The sequence below is a fragment of the Callorhinus ursinus genome, unplaced genomic scaffold (genome assembly GCF_003265705.2).
Source record: "Callorhinus ursinus isolate GAN/ISIS: 27379988/994484 unplaced genomic scaffold, GSC_fseal_2.0 scaffold8, whole genome shotgun sequence".
Classification (NCBI taxonomy): Eukaryota; Metazoa; Chordata; class Mammalia; order Carnivora; family Otariidae; genus Callorhinus; species Callorhinus ursinus.
The window spans coordinates 51,170,309-51,181,781 of record NW_027397070.1 but is presented as its reverse complement, the minus strand read 5'-3'; positions in this window follow the sequence as shown (position 1 = coordinate 51,181,781).

The window sequence follows — 11,473 nt, the reverse complement described above, 5'->3', positions numbered from 1 at the left end:
TTCTCAGTGTTCCAATACTTGCTTAACCAATCCCCTATGTAAGTTCTCTCTGCTGAAATATCTAGGGTGTTTTTGTTTTGCCAAATCAATCCCAACTAATATAGTTTATCACGTTCTACCAGAACTAGGTGGTTATGAAAATTGAATTGAGTTAATACATGTAAAGCACTAAGAACAGTGTCTATATATAAAGAGCTATGTAAGTATTCACTATCATTTTCAAATGCTATCTCAAAAAGCTAAGGAAAACATAAGAAAAAGTGAGAGTCACTGAAGATAGAACTAAACATTTCAGCGGCTATTTTAGAAGATGAGAATCAAAATTACTCAGAGAACACAATAGTAGATATATAGATGAATATATGATAGAGAGAGAGAAAGATGATGGACAGAGAGATAGATGAGGAGAGAAGAATTTGCATGAATTTAATATTTAGATATGTCATTGGCAGAAGAAAACACACATATAAACAGGTACATACAAACACAATAGCTTATACCTACGTATATCATCTGCAACTCTTACACCACCAAGCTGGTATTATAGCTAACCCTCGAACAACATGCAGGTTAAAGGTGCTGACGCCACATGCAGCTGAAAATCCACATATAACTTTTGACTCTCCAAAACTTTAACCATGAATAGCCTACTGTTGACCAAAAGCCTTACCAATAACATAAATAGTTAATCAACATATTTTGTAGGCTATACGTATTATATACTGTATTCTTACAATAAAAGTAAGGTAGGGAAAAGAAAATATAACTAAGAACATATTAAGGAAGAGAAAATACATTTACAGTACTGTATCAAAAAAAAAAAATCCACATATAAATGGACCCTTGTAGTCCAAACCCATGTTGTCCAAAGGGCAGCTGTTATCTGTTATCAAATGTAGATAAGGAGAGAATAAGAAAATAAAACTATTGAAAAGTTTCATTTGTGAACAGAAGCATGATATCTAAAATAAAATACTAGTAATAAAGCTAGCAGTGTTTTAGAAAATAATACAACATAGCGTTTATTTCAGAAATGCAAGAGTAGTTAAATATCAGAATTTATGATGATAATTCAGCTCATAAATAAGAAGGAAAACTGTATGATGATCTCAATAGATAATGAAAAAGCATTTGATGATATTCAACACCCATTCTTTATTTAAGAAAAAAAAAAAACTCTGAGAAAATGAGAACTAAAAAACAACTCTAATTTGATATGAAATTTCTACCAGTAACCTACAGCAAATATCATGATCAATGGTGAGTCCCTAGAAGCATTCCCATCAAAGTCAGGAAGTAGATAAAAATGCCTGCTAATGTCTTTAATACTCTACATTGGAGTTCCAAATTAATAAAATAAGAAAAAATATGAAGTACACATACTGAAAGGGAAAGGTAAAAATAGTGATTTACAAGTGATAAGATGACCTATATAGTTTGTCAGTTGATTGTCTTCATTTTCCTAGTAGAATAAATAAGGAAGTTCAGTATTGTGGCCTGATAAAAAATAAATGCTAAAAAAAAAAAAATCTAGAGCTCTTCTACGTACCAGTGGAATATAATAGATTTAAAGATCCTTCTTCTGATGGAAACACAATATATAAAACCACAAGGAAGGAATCAGAAGTAAATGTATAGTAACGTAGAGAAAATTATAAAATTTTGCTGAAGGTGATGGAAAGACCTGAGTAAAAGAGAAATATAACATGTTTGTTCCTGGGAAGATGCAATAAATAAAGTTGTTAAGTCTTTCAAACTTATTAAATTCAATGTAATCCACCAGAATTCCCCACAAGATGTTTCATCCTTCTTGACCAGAAAGTCTAAAACTCAAGCGAAAGAGGGGCACCTGGCTGGCTCAGTCGGTAGAGCATGCGACTCTTGATCTCCAGGTTGTGAGTTTGAGCCCCAGTTTGGGTGCAGAGATTACTTTTAAAAAATTAAATTCAAATGAAAGAACAAATGTGAAAAAAGATAAAGGCAGTTTTGTAAAAGAATAAATTGAGAGCAACTTGATCTAACAGATTTCAAATTCTAAAGATCCAGGTAGTAAAGCAGATGGTACACGTGTGCTTGTTTAGGAATAGATGTAGGCTCACTGGGATGGGGATATTTCCAAGCTTTACTGTTGAGTGAATAAAGTAAAAAGTGAAGAAAGTAAAGATTTTCTCTTTTCTAATTCACAAAGCAGGAATAGATCCAGGTGAGCACATATCCGCTAAAGACTTGGATGGTGGCTACTGATTATAGGGACTCTCTCACCTTATGAGTAGTCTTGCGATTTTTAAGGAATGTAATCATATATGACTCAAGTAAAGATGAATAAAAATATTTTTAACCCTGGATTCTTTATATACAGAAATACAAACCTATTTTTATCTATATAGTTATGTCTTTCCATCTTTATGAACTAACTTATAATGTGCAACAAACCATTTCAAAACTCGGTTACTTAAAACATCCTTAGTTCTCATGATTCAATGGATGGGTTTGGAAGTTGTTCTGACTTAGCTGAGGATGGACTGTCTAGAATGACCTCACTCACCCGTCCTGGCCTCTGCTGGAATTGCAGGGATGGTTAGTGTGGCTGAGGCTCGCTGCACATGGTCTCTCATCCTTCAGGAAGCCATCTAGCCTTGTTCACATGGTGGTGGAAAGGTTTCCAGCAGCAAGAGAAGGCACACCTTAATGCACAAGCAGTTTTCAAGCTCCTATTTGTATCAGATTTGCTATCATCTCATTGGCTAAAGCAAGTCATCTGGCCACACCCAGGCAGTGTGGGAGGGGACTACCCAATTGAAGGAAAAAGCATAAAAGAATACACACCAAGCAATAAAGTGGATACACCCGGAAGGTGGAGATAATGGAGGATGAAGGAGGATGTTTACTTCCTCACATACCGGCATGATGTTTTGTTTTGTTGTTTATGATGAACATGTATTATTTTTGCAAATTATATAATTTTGAAAAGTTAACAGAAGAAAACATTCTTTCGCAGGCATGGACTGAGTTTCCACACTTTGACTTCACTCCCCATATCTGCAAACATTTACCTTCCACAGCCACTGAATCTTCATGCCCTCACCTATGTTAACATTCATTCTCCTACAGTGAGACACTGCAAAATGCCTACCTCCTAGAAACTTCACCTTTGCAGTCACCCTAGCATCTGCCTGCACATAATGCACAGAGAGTATGGAAACATGCATAACAAAGTAAAGAAGGACAAAAAGGCTTTTAGAAGTCCCAATTGGTGGCAGCTGCTTCTGTCCCCCAAGGGAGTGGTACAATTTTCCTCTAGAGCCAACAGCGTTTTGTAAAGCAAAATGCCTCCACTGGTTGATTTAGAGTACGAACATTGAGCGTCCCAGGACGCGGTTTAGAAGGACACAATGTAAGAAAGAGAGTCACATTTCTTATGACATTGGAGAAAATAAAGATGATTCAGGAAGGAATGAGAAGAAACCAAAGCAAGAAAAAGCAAAATAATGGCTTTGGGTAATGTGGGTGGCTAAAATTATTTTCAGGACTGAGTGTGTTAATTATTAAATGGTTGTCTTTCTCCTTTGTTGCCCTTCTATACGCTGCTTTGCTATGCTGATGCTTGGATGCTGCAAAGTACATTTTCCTTTGTCAGCTGCCTTTGTTAGGTTTTGCCGCAATGAGTCCGGGGACTTGCTCCTTCCTCTTGCTTGTTATTCCTGTCATTGGAGCCATTTGCTGTTTGTATAACCATCCTCCCGAACAAAGAACTTCATTCAAGTAGCAGAAGTCAGCTTCAGTCTCTATATTCTGGCACTGCCAGGACCAGCCTCATTGTACCCTCATTGATGTACCACCCTAGAAGGGCAGCAGACTTTTCTCAGAGGGCTCAGCCCCAGCCTAAGCCACGCCCTCCCCAAGACCCTGATTTGCTGGCATCAGCCAGATGGTAACCCCTTCCTCAAGGATCCCTCCCAACTGTGTGTGTTCTGAGCTTCTATGTTCTCATATCTCCCCTCTTTTGTCTCCAATGTTTGGGGTGACAATGGCTCGCAGTGATCATTAACTTCGTATTACCTCAGTGTAACCTCCTTTTTTTATGCCACTGTGGAAATTAACAAAAAACAAGTAAGAACAAACAGAGGCTATTTATCCAAAGCTTGCTAGAGCAAGGGAGTCAGCCACCATCACTTGCAGTTGGCAGAGACTCACAGGCAGACTGGGAAATGGAAAAATCTTTATAGTGAAAAAGGGGAGGTTTCAGGTGTGCTCTGACTGGGGGTTGTTAGAATGGGGAATCTTGGAGGCAGGCTAGCTAGAGGCAGGGTATCACGGGATTGATTTGGAGAGCATATTCGGCTTGGGATATGCTCCCCAAAGTTGGCAGGTGGCAGGAGTGGGGGATGGATGATGGATTTAAAAACTGGGGAAGCCTGTGGTCATTGGTCAAGTCCTGACCATTCTGGGCTGACTTTTACAGAGGTCAAGGGTCAGAGTTCTTTTGTCATACATGAACAGACCAGGGTTCATTTGTATGTCCAGTTGCTCACCTCCCGTGCCTGTTCGGTTAATTCCCTACGTGAAGTTCTCTCCGTTTAAATGTCTAATGTGCTTTCTGCTTTCCCTGACAAGACCCTGACTGATACAAGGAGGGGTCTCATATTGCATTTTCAAAATTTTCCCTTTTTTGAGTGTGTGGACCCATTTTGTCAAATCCTTCGTGAGTCTGACACAAATGCAAATGGATTGTATGAATGGCGTTTGGGGAAAATCGATGAAATGAACCCATCTGTAAGAGTCCAGGACAGAAAGAGCGACAGCAGAAGGAAGTGCGTTAGTGACCCCAGAACTTCAACAAAGACAGGAAGGGGAACCTTGAAGGGATAGAGAGAACCAAGCCCCAAGTGCCTTTCCATATCCGTATTCTGTATTAGGAACTGCATGAAGGTGCCTCATAAGCATTTTGGTTTGGTTAATGTTCCCAAATTAATAAAGCAATTTTTGTGTCTTAGTGTTTTGGTAGTACTTCTGTGATTCATTCATATTTGTGGGCAATTCTCTTCAATTTATTTTAGCTTTACTGAGTTCCTGGTCTGGGCTAGGTATTGTGAGATATTTGTAAACTGGAAATTACCCCACCTCTGTCTTCTAAAGGCTTAAAGGCTTTCTGGGAAGAAATGAACAAGGGGGAAGTTAAGTGGAAGTGATAAAAACAATATGTAAGGTCCAGAGTAAGAACTACAACTAAATGGCACTGTATAATTTTGAAAAAGGGAAGAAAATGTGTGTGATTTTAGTTCATTGGGAAGCTGTTGCACAGTGGATCAGACTCTGATCTTCATTTTTCAAGAAAGAAAAAGCCAAAATAAAAAAAAATTCCATCTTTAAAAAAAAATTCCAAAAAATTGTCATCACAAAAATTGCTAATTCTACTTCATTAAAAGCTCATGTTTTGCTTTAACTTTCACATATGCACAGTTTAAATATTCACAATCTTGATATACAATTTAGTAAGCCTTTGTATTTACATTGTCATAAATATTTTTCATGTCTTTACATGTTTTGTATTTGTAATCATCATGTAACATTCCATCATCTGGTTGTGCCGTAAATTATTCAGCCTTCCATTTGGGGTATTTGTTTTAAAATTTTGCTATCTTAGATTTACCCATGAAGATATTAATTGTGTCACTAAATTTTTGCTTCCAGCATATTGCTTCTTTTTGAAATACTTTTAGAGAAGACAAAGGGTGCTAGCTAAGAGCACATTTATGGCTTTTACTTTTGAAATATTGCTTTACGAAAAGATTGTAAAGTATTGTTAGTAAGGAACTAGTTTATCTTAGCCACATCAGTTCATGTTATCTTTTTTTTTTTAAATCCTCATTTCCAAGATGCTATAATTTGCATTTTTAACTACTAATGAGGAAAAGAATCTTTCCATCTGTTTTCTTCTTGCATTTGTTGATGAGGATTGTAAAATGTGCAGAGGAAAGGAAAATACCTTGAAAAAAGACAGAAATGAACACAGCTGGGGGGTAAAAGGGAAGATAGCTGGATGGTAGGAGGATGAGTAGAAATATTATTTATAATATGCTTATGTATTTTTATAGCTATGCATATGTACACATATTACATGTCTCCATATTTCTCCCTGATCAAGTATTTGCTATAAGCCCAACACTATATTAAGTGATGCTTTTTTTAAAAAAAGATTTTATTTATTTATTTGAGAGAGAGAAAGAGAGAGAGAGAGCATGTGCAGGGGGGAGGGGCAGAGAGACAAGCAGATTCTCCACCTAGCAGGAAGCCCAGCATGGGGCTTGACACGGGGCTCCATCCCAGGACCCTGAGATCAGGACCTGAGCTGAAGGCAGACGCTTAACCGACTGAGCCACCCAGGCTGCCCTTAAGTGATGCTTTCAATAAATCTCATATTATCCTCGTAACAATCCAATGTTTGTTTTCCCCAGTTTTCTGGCAGGAAACTGAAAGCTCATGGAGGTTAAGTCACACACACAGCCACCACATTTAGTAGCAGTGTGGGATTTTTCCAATTTCTGTCTTACTCTAACACATTTCTAAATACCAGGTGATGCTCTAAATATTTTACTGAAGTGAAGAATCAGTACTGAGAAATAAAGGCACACATGAAAAGCTATCATAAATTGGTAATAGTGGAACCTTCCTGGGTCCTGGTAGGATCTACCAAAATGAGATCCATATTGTCTGTAAGGACTATATTCACTTTCTGCTGCCAAATGGACTTGGTTTTAGTTTAATTCTCTTTATAGAATTGATGTTTGTTCTTGGCTAACCATCTATGATATTATTATACTGCACACAATGAATTATTCACCCGAATGTGCCTTACAATTAGCCTCAGCAGAGTATTTGTTCCTTTCATCCAAACATTTTACTTTATCTATAAAGATTAAATTAATCATCTCTGCCAGCAATGAATGACTGAGAGAATTAGTTTTTATATCTGGAGTAGAGAAGGGGAAATTGCAGGCAGAGCAATACATTTTGCTTGACCAGTGTTCCATGTTTCCTTTTATAATTTGTATTCTGTATCATATGCAGCATCTTTGGCTGGGGAGAGGAAGAGATAGGATACATTATTTGATCAATGACGGCCAACCTTTAGGGAGGAAGACAGCTGAACAAAGATGATTAATTAAAATGCACTTTAACTTTAGTCATCTTATTTCAAAGTCCCATCGTTTAATTTTTCCAACAATGCTCTAAGACAGATACTATTAGTTCCCTATTTTACAGTTGAGAAAGTAAGCACGGTGGATTTAAGTGATTAAGCCAGAGAACGTGCTGAGACCACGCAGCATCAGTATTCCAATCTTGACCATGGTTCAGGTGCTTCCTGAAGGTGTTCTGCTCTGGGTCCACTCCTCTTTTCTGTTCCAATCCACCCCTCCTTGTGATTTCACAGAGCAATGAAATTCCCCAGAAGGAAAGCATCAGGAGGAAAGCAAGCGGGCTATCTGTCCCCAAAGACAGGTACTGTTTGGTACATTATCAATAATTATTCACATTGAACATGGGATAATCCACTTGGAAACAAGTTGTCCTGTTGAAACAGCTTTTCTGGTTGTTTCCACTTCCATGTGATTGAACTTAAAAAAAAAAAAAAAAGTAGGAGAGCTAAGTTCCTTACCTTGACCCCTGTAGGGGCCAAGGGCAAGTTGCCCGTAATGTGCCACTTTGGCATGCAGATTATATTTCAAGCTGAAGATAATCAACGTCCAAAAGATTCAGGAAGACATTTTGACCTTCCTGCCTAAAGAATTTAGATAAAGGACCTGCTCCAGGAAGGGCGCTATCACTATAGATAACTACAGTATAAAATGAAGTTAGCAAACTCCGTTTGTTAAAATTCCTTTTTTGGTCCCATTGTTTCCGTATGGCTCAGCAAACATTTGTTTACCAAACATACTCTTTTCCGTCTTCCCATGAATTGCTTTCCCTCTCTCTGAAGTCCCAGATCCCTATCCCCTTCTTGGATGAGGATGACATATGTACTTCATTTTGCCCATCTCTGGAACCTCATGTCTGTGGGGATTCCCTGTACCTACAGAATTAAATTTTATTTTCTCCTATTAATCTGTCTCATATCAATTTAATTCTTAGACCAGCTAAAGTTTTGTGGGTTTTTTTTTTTTTTAAGATTTTATTTATTTATTTGCCAGAGAGAGAGAGAGAGAGAGAGAGGATGGCAGGCAGAGGGAGAAGGAGACTCCATGCTGAGCAAGGAGCATGACGTGGGACTCAATCCCAGGACCCTGGGATCATGACCTGAGCTGAAGGCAGATGCTTAACCGACTGAGCCACCCAGGAGCCCCTAGACTAGCTGTAAGTCAGAAGTTCAAAATGTAGTCAGTTGACCACTTAACATCAGAATCATCTGGGCACCAGCCCCACATACTGATTAAGAATCTTTGGGCGTGAGGTCCAAGAATCTTCATTTAAAACCACCCTCCAGTATTTGAGACCTATTCATTCATTTGAGACCTACTCATTAAACTATACAGGTTTAATGATGGTGGTGGTGATGGTAAATAAGCTAGTAGCTGGCACCTACTTAGTGATGTATATAAATGTATACATGTTGTACATTAAGTTATCTTGTTTAAACTCCTAAAACCCTAGAGGCAGTTACTATTTTTATCCTCACATTAGATGAAGGAACTGGAGCTTCATAGAGTCAATTCTAGGTATCCTATTTCTAGACTTTATTATGCCTCCTTAAACTCTACATTTTATCAGTGTTTCAGTTACAGAAAATTTCAGGCAAGGGTGTCCAAACCAAAGTATTGCAATTTACAATGAAACAAAAAAATTAAACAAAATAATGCTATACACCTCATTTTGATTAAGTATTCTGCCGTTTTCCTAGGATTTACCGAATGACTAGATGAAAAGTAATTATAGTGTGATTAAATGTTTTAAAATCCTACACTTTATTAAAAGACTTAACTAAGGGGCGCCTGGGTGACTCAGTCTGTTAAATGTCTGCCTTTGGCTCAGGTCATGATCCCAGCCTCCTGGGATCAAGTGTCGCCCCCCCCCACCTCAGTCTGACTCTCTGCTGAGCAGAGAGTCTGCTTCTCCCTCTCCCTCTGCCCTTCCCCCTTGCTCATCCTCTCTCTCTCAAATAAATAAATAAAATCTTAAAAAAAAAAGATTTAACTAAGGACTTGGCTAAAGTCTACAAAGTATTTTAAACATTAGCATGGAAAAACCAGACAAACAGAACTGAATATAAGTAAAAACTGTTCTCAAACATGAGAAAGATCCAGACATAAATTACTTTCTTTACCTAGCCCACAGAGATTGGAAGAGGTCTTCAAGGGGGTAATTGAAGAATGGTCTCACTCAGAGCAGTCACAGCTTTTTTTTTACCTTGACTACATAAACTAGTGGGACTATATCTCCTGGGGATCTCTACAGAGCTTCCTAATCAGAGAAAACAGGCAATTTCCAAACACACTTGTTACCATGCTGAAAAGCAGAAGCACGTGACAATGATTTCTTCTCAACTTCTTTGCATATTTACTATAGTAATCATAAAACACAATGGATTTTAGGACCACATCTGGAAAAATAGAGGCTCAAATATTGAGGGTTTGTTTCATTATTCTTTCTTTTTAAAAATTACAGTGGGGCATCGTTATTTACTGCTTGCTGGACTGTTGCTTATGATAATCATTATAATTTTTATTAAAAATGTTGGTAATAGAGAAAAGTACCACCTGCTATTCCAACATGGGAACATGGTAATAATGACACATGATGCACTTGCCTTCCAGTCTGTTTCACTAATCATGGCTATACCTAATTGTCACCAATTGTCTATTGTTTTATATCTTTTTAAACTTAATAGCCTGTCATAAGCTTTTGCTCATATAGATAAATTGTTATACACATGAATTTTAATGTCTTTAAAACAATATAAACGAGTACTGCAAAGGCAAATCATTATTTTAATGATGTAACATAAGTTAAATAATTCCCTGCTGTTCAATATGTTTTCCATTTTATTTAATATTATAAATAATGATACAAACAACTGGATGCTTAATTTGTTAACTATAGTTATTCATAAGTAGAGGCAACTTCTTTTCGTGTAAAGAACTTATTTTGAAAATTGTAAACATAGGTGTTTTAAAACAAAAAAATAAAATCTACAAAGCACAAATTGGGTCTTTATTTAAAGCATATTAAGTATAATATGTATGTATTACACAAATAACCATTTACTTTTTTTTTGTTTTAAAGACTTATTTATTTATTTTAGAGAGAGAGAGGGAGGGAGAGAGAGCAAAAGTTGGGGGAGGGGGAGAGGGAGAGGGAGAGAAAATCTCCAGCACACTCCCCACTGAGTATGGAGCCCAGCTATGCGGGGCTGGATCCCACGATCCTGAGATGATGGCCCAAGTTGAAATCAAGAGTCAGAGGCTCTACTGACTGAGCCACCCAGGCACCCCAACCATTCATTTTTAAAAACTTTTTAAGGGGAGTCTGGTTGGCTCAGTCAGTGGAGCATGCAACTCTTGATCCCTGGGTTGTGAGCTTGTACCCCACCACTGGGTGTAGAGATCAGTTAAAAATAAAATCTTTAAAAAAACCCACTTATTTAGAACTTCATGTTGCTTTTTTTTGTCTATGACATTGCTTATGGGTAGATTACCTGTAATCAGCTTTAATAATTTAAATTAATATAGTCAGGACTTTATCGATGAGGATGATTTTTAATTGTATATCTCAAAACCGTGTTCATTACATAATGGTTGTCAAGGGGTTATGATGTCAGAACGTTTCTTCTAGTTCTATCTCCTCTATTTCTATAATGCCTCTATCTTCTACTTTGAAGAACTAATTTTAAATTGCTTTCATGCTTCAAAAAAAAAGGCAAAAAGAAAATATCCTTTGTTATAAGTACTAACTTATATTTTAAGGACGTGTTTCATATTGTTGACGAGAACTGCAATTGGACCCACCAGTGATGCTTCGGAATAGGAAACTTTATTTTTTAACCCAGGCATTGTGTTATGAAGGGCCTTCGTTCTCAGAAAGTTGTTTAGGGGGCGCCTGGGTGGCTCAGATGGTTAGGCATCTGATCGTGATCTCCAGGTCCTGGAATCGAGCGCCATGTGGGAGTCTGTTTCTCCCTCTCCCTCTCCCCCTATTTGTGCTCCCTCTGCCTCTCTCTCTCTCTCAAATGAATAAATAAAATCTTTAAAAAAACGTTGTTTAGGTATCAGGTTTCTCTTTCACTCGCACTTTTCAACAAGGCACCAGCTTTCTTTGAAAGATGAAAATTCCCTTCCTCTTTGGATGCTCATTAGGAAGTGGAGTAGATGGTGCATATTTGCGTTTTACACATGGATGGGAGTAATGGCTTTGTCTCAAGGTAAATGACTAGAAAGTAGCCAATCAAGTTGATCTTTCTATGTCAGACTTTTTGAAAAAT